Here is a 13,367-nt window from a genome sequence, read left to right as displayed (position 1 = left end):
TTTATTTGAAGTTAGCGGTGACTATACTCATTTTCTATCTTTTTTAATTTTTTTTCCATTTATCTTGATTTGTTTGTTAATACCCCACCAAAAATAGCGTTTGTTTGTTTGTTTTTATATTTATAATTAATTATTAAAATTTTAATTATGCCCGTTGATCTAATAGTAGTTGTGCGCATGCGCAAGTGTCTGCTCTAGGTTTAAAATTTTTTATTGTTTTCATTATTATTTATGTTTTAATTAAATTAGTAATCTTATCAAGTAATTATCAAATCCTGTTGATCATCTAGCACATCGTAAGAGTATCCAGGTATTTATCGGAGAGAAATGTCAATAAGCCACAATAAAATATGAAACGAAAGAGTCCTCAAAGAATCTTAGAAAACCACTTTTAATATTATTATTATTATCTTTATTTATTTAATATTTAATACACTCGACTAATTATTTTGTTTTATCAATATTAATTATGTATTAAAAATACTGAAAACATTTTAATGTTATTTTCATTTACTCTTTTATAATTTACCGCTCTGTTTTGTAACTTACGTGGTGTGTCACCTATTATCAAGTATTTTAACTTGCCGTTCAACTAGTATTTTTGTGTTACACAGTTGGTCTCATAAATAGTTGGTAAACCAATTACTAAATTACAAGTATCATCGAAGTCAATAATAAATAAATATAATATTGGAGCAGGTTTGTAAAATTAAACTAATAATTAATTATTTATTTAATATTAGAGTAGACTTATACAATTGAAGTTATTAATTATTCATTTGCGCAATTTTTATAAATTTATATTTTGCGTCTACATTGAGACTCAAAATAACTTAGCCTAAGAAATTTGATGAAAATTTTAATTAATATTTATTATTAAACATCATTTTATAATTAAAGATGTTTTTCTAATTTTTTTTTTTTTTTTTTTTTTTTTTTTTTTCCAAATATTAAAATTTTTTTTATTTTTCAGTTTTGAAAACAATATTTTTATACCACTTATCAAAATGGAGCTCAACTCTATAATGTTTCACCAATCGGATGTGATTCTTTCATCTAATCTCCAACATTATTTGTCCTTCATTTATATGTAAGTATATTACCATTAATTATTAGTATTATTATCAATAAGTTTTTGAACTCTGAAAATTTTTTGATCAGTACCCTGATTAAGAAAAATGATTTGCTTGATGTTGAGTGTATATCTATATATTAGTCGATTCAAATTGTTTTGAATCATTCCAAATTATTTTTGTTGATCAGGGTAACAGTTATATTTTATGATTATATTATTATATCGATTATTTTTTCTATACAGAGTTGACTAGAGAGGCTATGCAAACTGGAATCCGGGATGTAGACTCACTGAGTCACTGGTGATAATTGGTACAGTAGATAATATAAGTTGATCGTTGATGATGGACCGATCGGAAAGAGTTTTTTGGCTATTGAGACTATTATTAATTAAGAGCGTTTCGATTATGCTGGTGCGGAGAAGAAAAAGTTCTGTATCTACATTGCTATCGGTCAAATGAGATCTACAGTAACTTGGATCGTGAAAATAGTGACGGCACTGCTATTAACTATTCTATCATCGTATTCGATACCGTGTCTGATGCTGCTCTTTTCTTACACTTTTTTGCCATGTGCCATGGCAGAACTTTTTTTTTGTGACAACGGCAAACATGTCTTCATTATTTATGATGATTTGTCAAAATCGGTAATTGCTTACCATTAAATACTTTTATTTTTGAGACGACCTTTAGGAAATGATGCTTAGCCTCGTCATGTATTCTATATTCATTCTCGTTTTCTTGAAAGAGCAGTAAAATCCATTAAATGTACATAAATAATTGGTGAGTGAAATGAATAATTTATTAAATGAAAAACATGAATAAAATACGTTATTAAATAATCATATGATATTAGAGTTCGGACCGTCAATAATTTCCAGATGTTTCATCAAAAAAATAATAGTTAAAAAAAAATGCCTTTAGTTTTCCAAATTTTCAGTTAAGTATTTATAATTTTTTTCATAAATAATTCGTAAAAACAGATCAAAAATCATTATATAACTGTCAGTTTTTATTACTGAGTAGTATGACATTGAAATTCATAGGCCTCGACCATTTTTGGATATTTTGGAAAATGAATTATTTAAAGAAAAAGTTGTTTTTTGGAATATCTAGATGTATACGTTTTTATTAAAAGTTTTTTATAAATTTTTTCTGAAAAAACAACAAAATTATTATGTTTATTTGTTTCTATTGCTGAGTAGTAAATACGAATCATATTTTTTGTTAATAAAAGAATTTTGTTTTAAGTTTGATTCAGAATTACAATAACCAAGTTAGTTTTTCCATCCATCATGGCAAAATACGAGGACTCGTCAAATTACTTTAATCATCCATGGGATCCAATGACTTTGAGGCATACGTAAACATAGTTGCATTTCAACAAGGTAAATTTTAAATTGTTTATGAACCTGACATTTACAATCTAATGATAATCATATTTGTTTTAGCAAGTAAATTATATCAAGAAAAAATTTATTTTTTAATTCAACTTATAAATATTCAATTTTGACATGTATCCATTTCATAAATTTTTTTCTTTATTATAATTTATTTATTCAAAAAGAAAAAAAATTGTTTATTACATGTCTATACCAGTAAGATAAAAAAAGTCTCAGATCATTGTAATTGTTGGCTGAGGCGAAGCTGAGGCTGACAAACTTGTGATCTGAGACTTTTTGTATTTTACTGGCCTAGGTATGTAATATATATATATATATATATATATATATATATATATGTGTGTGTGTGTATATATATATATATAAGTGCGCGCGCGCGTGTGTGTGTGTGCGTGTGTGTGTGTGTGAAAATTATTAGATATCGGCTATTTTCAGACACAATTTAATTAAATCATTTAAATAGTAGGCTTATGATTTATATTTTACAGGTGCAACGCTTTTACTGGGACTTCCTTGATAGTAAAAACTATTTGACTGTCTCCGAAGCCGATGAGTTACTCCAAGCGAGCAAACTTCGGATTAATATGTAGAATGATGATATCAAAGACAATAGAAATCGTTAGATTTCTATTTAAGAGTGATATGTAGATTTCTATTCATATTTGATAGTCGTCTATTAGTGTACGGTTGACTGAAGTAGTTTCTTAATAAGTTTTTAAATCTTTTAAGTATACATATTGTCATTATAACTTTAATGTCTCATTTATTCCTTTTTTTTTAACTTAATTAGTGTAACTAGAAACCATTAGATGTCTGTCACTTCTAGTTATGTCTTGAGAAAAAAAAAGTAATTATGTAAAATTATTCTAAAAATTTAGGAAAATCTAAAATAAATCTATTAAGTTTATGAAAATTTTTACTCTTAATAAATGCAATATTTCGTTAATTAATTTTATACTGAGAAAAATAGTAATTTTTTCAACAGTTAATGGAAAAAATTTTCTTAAATTTGCTTGTTTTTTAATTACTACCCAATTCATTCATTGTTATGTATCAATTAATATGACAAGAATCACAGCTTTAAATAAAACACAAAAGACACCCAATAACTGGTGCAAACTATTTGACATTTTTTGGACAAGATTAAAACTATATGTTATTGTTTTAGAGTAAATCAGTAAAAAAAATATATGTATATATTCATATAATATGGTTTCTTATAATGGTTTTTTGCAATTTATTATCGATACAAATTTATATCAATTTACATTCTATTGTTATAATAATAATATTTACTTATATTTTAGATGATGAAAATGTCCACATTTTATATTATGCGTGACGTCAAAATTAAATCTATTGGTATAAAAAATGTCATTGATGATCAAATCATATTGTGTTGGTGATAGTTATTAAATTTTAAGACTTTAGTATAATCAATTTTTATAGTTTCTTCGTCATTGATCCTCAGCTATATTACTTGATTATTATCTATTGAAAAATGATAAGCAATATAAATAGTAATTAGTATGCGGCTAACGACAATAATTGATCAAAAAAATTAAGTTTAGTTACTTAAATTCTAACTATCATTGATTATTTTTCTAATTCTCCTTTACGTTACCACCTTAGCCACATCAATTTCAACAAAATTTTATGTTTGACATCTTTTTTTTTTCGTTAAAATTTGAAATAAACAAATGTTTGTACTGATTCTATGCTTTTTTATATTGGTCTATTCACTATGAATTTAATATTTACAATGGCTTACTTTTCAAAAAGACATGATGGTTTCGAAATATCGAGGTGATTCGACTAGTTGTAATTTCTTGAATAACATAGTTTTATAGGTCTAAACATTTATTTATTTTTTTTTTTTTCAATTAAAAATATCTTTTTTACCTTTACTGCATTTATAGAAAGTGGATCAGTTCATTAAAAATGTATTTGAAGTTTTATGAAGTACAAATAACAATGAAAAAACCTAAATTATTTACAAAAGCCCACTCAAAAGACCCCCTATAATATATATTTTACATATACATAGGTGCTCTACATAGTTAAATTTCCAGGTAAGAATAACGAGCGACTCCAAAGAATTAGATTTTTAATTATTAATAAAATTAATTTATCTTTAATAATGTAAGACACTAGATAACAATGGAAACATTAAAATATCAAAGAATGCACAATTCTTTAAAAAAAAATAATTTATGTAAAAATATTTTATTCACAATAGTCTAATTAATTATCAAGTATTTCAATCTGAAATTATTTAATTTTAAATAATTAAATACGAAATCGCATTGGTTATGGTAGCCACGTGGTTTACTTAGTAATAAATGAAATATTTTTCCAATTCAAAATTTAGCTATTTATATAGATATTGTACCTATTGTTATTGAAACTTTTATAAAAAAATTATTTTAATTGAAATTTTCAAATATTGAGTCATGCACTTGTGCAATGAAAATTAATTAATACATTAAATGTTAGACAGGAGTGTAACGACGCCTATAACTTAAACAGTTTATTCATGTAAACTTTAATGCATAATTTTAAACAAGAAGTATTCAAAATTATTAAAAATCAACTTAGTATCAGAAAGGAATGTTAGTAATTAAAAACCCTGAATGAAATTCTTAGTAGTTGATTGACAGCTAGATAATAAATTAAAATATCAATGAAGGTCTTTTTTTCTAACTGACATAATTAATGCAAAAATCTTTTACTTATTATGATCAAAATGATGTGTTTTTTTTTTTTTTTTAATACAAATTATTTTTTTACTTATGATCAAATTATCCGCTGCATAGGTTATGGTTACCACGTGGTCGTTACTTTTATATGATTATTTTCCCAGATTCAAACCAGAATAAAACAGAAATGTATCAGCATAAAAAACGAATAAAAGCAAAAGCTAATACAGTTTAATGTTCTTTATTGATTAGATCGATAAGATTTATATATGCATATAATTTTAAATTAACACTTACTAACATAATTTATAGCAGGTGATATTTATCATTTGATTGTTGTATTAGCAGCTTGTGCATGATAAAATAATCGGGATATATATTTACATCTATGGTTTTTTCATAAATGTTAACACTTAACTAATGCAAGTAAACATTTTTTCAACTATTCATTTTATTGTATTTTTCTTGAGTCTAAAATTTTCATTATACTAATTAATTTTGAGATTTTAATTCTGATCCATAATCTGAATCTAAATTTACGTCAAAATCTAAAAACTCTTGAACTTTTTCCTTATATTATTCTTTGCAGTTCCAACAGTATACCAAATAACGGAGTATAAAATGAAAATATATTAGTTAATAAAAATTTGTAATATTAATTTATATTTAATAATAAATCAATTACCTTGCATAAACGTTAGAAATTAACATTGTATTTTACAGCATTTCCAAATATTATATTCATATCATCAGCTACTTAACTAACCGTAATATACTTTTTTTGTATTATAAATGTAATTTGTAATAAAGTAACATCAGTTTCATAGTTGGCTCTTGTTGTTTTTTACTAATCCGATAAAAGTACCTCATAATTGAGTCTTATCTTACTTTTGATTTCTTCTAACATTACAGAATAGTTGGCACAAATCATTCTGTAAAATATTGAATTATTTTAGTCCTAATAAAAGACAGTTTTTTCTTTCACTTCGAAGGCTCAGATAATACTATCTCCTCTGGATCGTTCTCTATACCTCTATTATCTACAAACGATGTTCGTCGTTTATGCATGACAAATTAACTGTACAACAATTATTATTTAAATTAAAAAACAATCATGATATAGATTATTTAAATAACGACAAAAACAGTAATATTTAACTTAAAAAATAATTTTGATTGTATAAAAAAAATGATTAACAAAGACCTACGGCTTCCTGTAAATATAATAATTTAACGATTTTGTTGATGTCTAAAATGAATCAAATTTATGAATAAAAAAAAAAGAGATTTAGTATTTCTATTTATTAACTGTTTAAAAAACTTACTCATTATTTAAAAAAATGAAATTATTTATTTATTTGTTTAACATTATAAAACATTTATTTTTTCTGTTTAACATATTAATCTTGTAGTATAAAACATTTTAAAATTACGTCATAATATAATAATGATAATAATAATTTTATTTATTTTATAATCGTAAAACTTAAATAGATTTTACACTTAATGACTTTTTATTACTTTTGGCAACAACCTTAACACTAAGTTTTCATAAATGTAATTGAGCAAAAATATTAATAATAATCGAAGTATAGAGATTTCCAATATCACTTGTATCCACTTATTGCATTTTTTTAAATACTTGCTAAAGCTGCAAAAAAAGAGAAAATAAAATCTTTAATAATTCAATTACATGATTGACACTTAAAGATTATGATAATTTAAGACTAATTTTTATCCTAATACTAAGAATAGTCACGTAGTTCTTGGATTAAAACGAATGTAGTAAAAAAAAGAAAAGAAGAAGAAAAAAGTAGCAACCATTAATATAAACGAGTTTAATTCGACTATATGTTTATTAATTGAAATAGAATTTTAAAAGAAAGATTTCATTTAAATGGTAGCGAACAAAGTATGAATCAAATACTTTAATTAATATAAGTTTTTTTTTGGAGTTAGCAGTTATCTAAAAATTGGTAACCTACTTTATGACAAATAAATTATAGAAAAAAAAAACATTGATTTATTTTAAAAAAGGCTTAAACTAAGATAAGAGACCTAATACTCGATCAGGGAACTAGTACCCGATCACTCATGTATTTGTATATCTATATTTAGAACAATTTAGTAAATATAGATATACAAATATATGGAGTGATCGGGTACTAGTTCCCTAATTGAGTATTAGGTCTCTTACCTTATAAACAAAAGTAAAAAATTTATTTTTTTATGGTTTATTTGTGATAAAACAAGTTTCAAAACTTAATTAACCGTATTATTTTAATACCAATATCAAATAGTTTGAACATATCGATTCCGAGGATTTTTAACTTTTGAAATTAAAAAAATGAAATGTTTGAAGCATAAATTTGTTATTAGAAAATTTATATTAGAGTGGTAATTATGATTTAAATGTGTACTATAAAAAAGAGCTGAATTTAATTTGTCGTTATGAAATATTTTTTAGTCATAGAAACTTTAAACAGAAAAAAATAAAATTTAATACACTTATTAGTTTTTATATTGTTTTCAAAATTCAATATGAGCTGACTTTGTTAATAGTTATTTATAATTTTTATTGTGAACCGAAACAAAAAATTATTTTTAGTGTTACAATAAAAATTTCTCTTATAATATAATTGATCGAACAAATAAAAGAAAATTATAGAAATTTGAAGAAATTACCTGAAATATATAAATATATTTTTCTTTTTTACAGTGAGAATAAAGTGTAAAAAATCCCATGAGGTACAATTTTCGTGCGTTCACTAATAAATTTAGACTTTTCTAGTTGGTCATTGTAGAATCGCCAATTTCCTGTCAAGTTTCTACAATATGTGATGTAGTGAAAAGAGTTATAACCAATAACCCCTGTCAAGCTATAATTAAAAAAAAAATCATATAGAAACAAATCATTTGTATTTCAGATGTAATAAAGATGTACCAACCGATAACTAAATTTTTTTGATGAATGTGTTTCATTTAAATCCAAACACTTCGGTAATTCACCAAGTTTACATGAAGTTCCATCTTTTTCATTTACCGATTTTACGTCTAATTCAATGTAAATATATCGATTAAGTGTCGTTTTACAGGTTGTTTGTTTTTTTTGGCAGCTTGTGCAAAATTTATTATAAGCTATGCTTTTAAAATGTAATGCTTCTTGCAAACATTTAAACCCTTTTTCCATGATTAAATTATAATTTGCAGTCAAAACCGGTATATTACGTTGATAATCTTGGCAGCCGAATGATGAACATGAATTATTTTCGAATGCACTTGGTTCACTTGTAAATAATTTAATCCACAAACTATTCACGTTATCTACACAATTAATACAACGATTTACGTTTTTAGTTTTACGATTGGCAATATTCATTTGATTTTGTGTGCATTCAGTGTCTTGATAGATAGGATGTAAAATAGAAAATCGTTTAACATAGATATCTTTTTTTAATCCTGTTGACATAAAATCGGTAACAAAATTAAAAGTGGAATTTGAAGAATTGCTAACAAAATTATTAAATTCTTCATTTTGTAAACATCCATAGAAAATCAACTGAACAATACTGTCGAATGGGCACGTATTGAAAGCAAACCAGGATTCATTTTGAAAAAAGACAGGTCCGCTTTTATTACCATTTTGTAATAAAAATTCTTCTTTTTTGTTTGAAGGCGCCAAATTGTTTATTAAATTGATTTCGGGAAAACTTTTGAAGTATTTACCTTCCTTTTTAATCATTCTTAAATTTTTTTCCACAGCGGCATCGAAACTGTTTTCATTCAATGGTGAATTATTATCGGAACAATAACTGTGATCAAGATTAACTAAATTATTTAAATTCGGCTGATATAAATTTTCGTTATTTTCATTTGCGCTACAATCAATATTATCTAAAACGTTATTATTATCAATTTCAGAAGAATTAAATGACTCAGTATTAAAATTGGTGGGAATATCTTCATTGAATAAATGACAATCTGAATCTAACCAATCACAGTCGTTGTGCTTCATATCATATCCTTGTCCATTCCAATTTTCATTGAGTAAATTATCGTTAGGTTCGCAATCTTCTTTGCATAATTCGTCTTCAGGATTACTATTTATTTTATCATTTTTTTGCTTATTAGCATGGTAATTCTTAACGAATTTTAACAATTCGCGTTCAAAAATTTTGACACCACCATCAATAAGTTTAAGATGAGCTTTAACTAAGTAATCAACACGTGCAGGGAGAGAAATCATTTTACCTAATAACTCTTTCAATTCTTTAAACGCTTGCTCTATGTACGCAGAAGTTGCTCGTAAACTCGTGTAATGAATACAAACTTTCGTCCATAGCGGAAACTCTCTCACTTCTTTAAGTAATGAATCTTTAAATAGAGGTACATAAAAAGTGTTTAAATTATTAATATCATTACTACCATCAGAATGAACATTCAATGAAAAAGCGACAAGATTATTTATCCAACTTGAAATAGTAGTGTCTTTTTCTAATAAATCAGTATTGGTCTCTCGGCGTAAAGTTTCATTTTTTTCTTGATCAAACTCCATAGTTTTAATTTTGTCTTCAATATTATTAATAAAGTCTTGAGATTCATTTTTGGCAATCAATTTTTCCAACTCTGACCTTGCTGCTTTTGTAGTTATCATTTCGCCATCAAAATCAACAATAGAATCATCATATTCGGTGCCACAGACAATCAAAATTAATACAAGGATTCTTTCAAAATCTTTTAAATTATTACAATCCATCAATAATGCAACACTGTATAAGTAAAATGATTTAATTCTTGGATGAATAACCGATTTCCAACATTTCCAGCCACTTATAGCATGAATAAAATGAGCCGTATCCAATCTGATAAAAGTTTTTACAGAGTCAAGTGAAGCACCGTTTTTGACATGTTGAAAACACCTATTAACGTAATCAAATAAAGAAAAATTATTGCAAGCTAAACAGGAGGCATTTAAAAGGACACGAGATCCATCACAGACTACTTCTGTCGGAGGCGAAACTTTACTAAGCCAGTTTTCTAGTCCAAATTTGATGGTCTTAGTGTCATGAATTTCCGATAAAATTTGATAAACAGATTGTGAAGTATTACTAAAATTAATTACGATTTGGTATAAAAAAATACTACTCGTAGTTTTATTTTTGCTGTCTAGAAATTTTTTTGCAAGACCTCCTGTAGCATCAATACAAACAGAAGAATAGTGTCTGTGAAGACGCCTGTATTCGTTATAACAATGGATTTGTTGCGGTGAAACATAAAATACTGAAAAAGGCGTATCAATTACAACTTTTATAAAATTTTGATGAGCAGGATTATCGTCCTCGTTGATACGATAAATAGCTTTAATCAAATCTCTCCGATCTTCTGGCTTGACATTCAACTTTTCTTCCTTAGATTCTTTCTTTACTTGATATAAAACATTAGAATTGAATAGAACAGGACATTGAGTACTACCTGGTTTTAACAGATCTTTAGCTTGCTCCAAAATAGTTCCCTTAACTCCATTTGCATCGATCATAGTTTTAAACATTTTTCTTCGCTCGGCTTGCAGTGGCCTTGTAACTTCATCATGAACTTCAAAACGAGTATCCCGGCATCGAAAATTAATAAAAACAGAACCTTTGTCCCCAGGATTGTTTTCGATGTAACCAAAAATAGGATTATTGCACACTTTACTTTTGCACTTGCCAATAAATGTCGCATAATAATTTCCATTTTCATGAATTGTGCCTTTTTTAAATACAAAGGCACACGGTAGTTCAAACTGATGCCATAATTCAAAGGCAATAGTGTCAGTCCACACTTTCGGCTGTAACCTAGGATTTTTACAACTATTGTCTTTTTTATACATACATTCCCAAACACCTCTAGCAATTTCAACATGAAAACATGGAACATCATCCCGCTCTTTAGCATATAGTTTATTAAAATAATCCTTATCGCTATTATCATCACTGTCATCATTATCATTATTATCATTGCTGTCATTGTCATCATCATCATTATTACTATAAGTGAATTTTTTCTTAATTATTTGGGAAAAATATCCACATTCTTTTCTTGCTCTAGTCAAAATCCCCCTACGATTGTCTTTTATGTTGGTCCTAACTGCTGCAGTATTCCATTTACCCACAAATTCTGGTTCCTTGGACATTTTCGACCATACCTCAGCAGAGTATGCTGGCAAGGTATCTGAACAGAAGTAGCTCATATATCTTTTTATAACAGCTATTGAGTCCTCATCTGATACAAGCAGTGGTCTCGGCATTATTGAGTTAATGATTGATAAAACCTGAAATGAAAAGAAAAAAAAAATTAATTGACGTCCATACAGCATCAATTTATTTTTTACTTAAAATAATAATTTAAGTTAATATATTTAAGCAAATAATCCGTTTACCACAATTTAAGTTAAGTGATCAACGTAGAAAATAATATTTATTTTATTATAAATAATTATTATGTAAAAATAATTGTTATAAATAATTATTATATAATAATTATTTATAAAAGAAAGGAATTAAAATGTTTTCGTCAGCCTGATTACTATGCATCTAATAAATATTTTAATAAATAAATATTTCCTTGGATTAGATTTTAGAAATAATAGGTTGTATCACCTAATTTATCGACTGATAATAACCCAAGTGTCACACTTGCCTTTGTGACATCTATAAGATATCCCTGATAGCCAGGGTGGCGACCTGCCGCCAAGTTGGCCTTTCCATAAATTGATCGCAACTTTCCAAGAGACTTGTCGACAACTTGTAGTCAATACAGTTACAAAAGCTGAAAGTTGTCGACAACTCGTCGTCAAGTTGTTCGCAACTCATTTACACCAACTTTCTCGTCAGTAACTCTGGCTATCAGGAATCAGTTTTTAGGCAATTTTGTGCTACATCGATAAGGCACCAACATGTTGACAAAACGATCAGAAATTTATGTCACCGAAAAAATATCTACTTAAAAGACTTGACACAAATGACGACAAAAAGTGAAAAATTACAAATAGTAGCTAATAAGTCATCTAAACGACTTTTTAATTGACATAAGACAGGAAAAACAACACAAATTTTCGCTCCGGGACTAACATTTGCATGTTGTATTTACACCGAAAAAGGTGACTTTGAGACAAAAGAAAATTTGCTTTATCCTTTTAAAGACATCTTAAAGTTGGGTGTATGTTACTTGGGAATTAATTATTTCTAATAGAATTTGATTTAAATATTTAATTTTACTATGTGCAAAAAAAAAAAAAAAATTATTAATGATAATTTTTTTACTGTTTGCAAAACTAGCTACTTACCAATAAACTCCAATTAATAATTTTGCTGAACTTTTCCTTGTTGTCACTGGGAAAATTCATCTTAAAAAGGTGTTCGAATAAATAAAAAAATCTGAAATTAATAACAATAAAATAATTAATCAGTTCCCACGATGCCTAAAACGGAATTAAAACGTTCCGATCATAAAATTAAAAACGATGTAATTTTAAAGAGAAATTTTTATTTATTACTTAAAATTGGGCGCTTTCCATACATAAAAATCGCAATCAAACAATACGCAAACATAAGTTTGAATATTCTTAATGCATATCTTTATATATGCAAATAAATCCTGATTTCCCTCGTTTACAGCATCGGGCGTAAACGGCTGGGCCGATTTCGCTAATTCTTTTTTTGTTGTATCTGTTATTATCAGGTCGGCTAGTAAAATTATAAATATAAATTTCAGCTTGAAATAATTAACAATTCAATAAACTGTGACTTCTATAATAACATTTGAACTACTCCAAGAATCGCCAAGATCATAAATACTTACACATTTATAATTAAAAAATAAAATGATGTAAAAATTATTAATAGCAGTACTAATAATTAATGGTAATATACTTACATATAAATGAAGGACAAATAATGTTGGAGATTAGATGAAAGAATCACATCCGATTGGTGAAACATTATAGAGTTGAGCTCCATTTTGATAAGTGGTATAAAAATATTGTTTTCAAAACTGAAAAATAAAAAAAATTTTAATATTTGGAAAAAAAAAAAAAAAAAAAAAAAAAAAAAAATTAGAAAAACATCTTTAATTATAAAATGATGTTTAATAATAAATATTAATTAAAATTTTCATCAAATTTCTTAGGCTAAGTTATTTTGAGTCTCAATGTA

At 26.2% G+C, this 13,367-nt stretch overlaps 1 long non-coding RNA gene across 2 annotated transcripts; it reads left to right on the top strand.

The window, feature by feature from the left end:
* The first annotated feature begins 505 nt into the window (after positions 1 to 505).
* Positions 506 to 3,427, top strand: LOC128668977 (uncharacterized). Of its 2 annotated transcripts, XR_008404526.1 has the most exons (6): positions 506 to 699; positions 974 to 1,090; positions 1,319 to 1,856; positions 1,930 to 2,012; positions 2,325 to 2,461; positions 2,965 to 3,427. It is a non-coding gene; the product is annotated as an uncharacterized LOC128668977 (long non-coding RNA). The 2 variants fall into 2 exon arrangements; XR_008404527.1 differs by lacking the exon at positions 1,930 to 2,012 and having other exon boundaries at positions 512 to 699.
* Positions 3,428 to 13,367: the final 9,940 nt, after the last annotated feature.

The sequence above is a fragment of the Microplitis demolitor genome, chromosome 2 (genome assembly GCF_026212275.2).
Source record: "Microplitis demolitor isolate Queensland-Clemson2020A chromosome 2, iyMicDemo2.1a, whole genome shotgun sequence".
NCBI lineage: Eukaryota > Metazoa > Arthropoda > Insecta > Hymenoptera > Braconidae > Microplitis > Microplitis demolitor.
The sequence above is the reverse complement of the archived record's forward strand: the minus strand, read 5'-3'. Positions and strand labels throughout refer to the sequence as shown.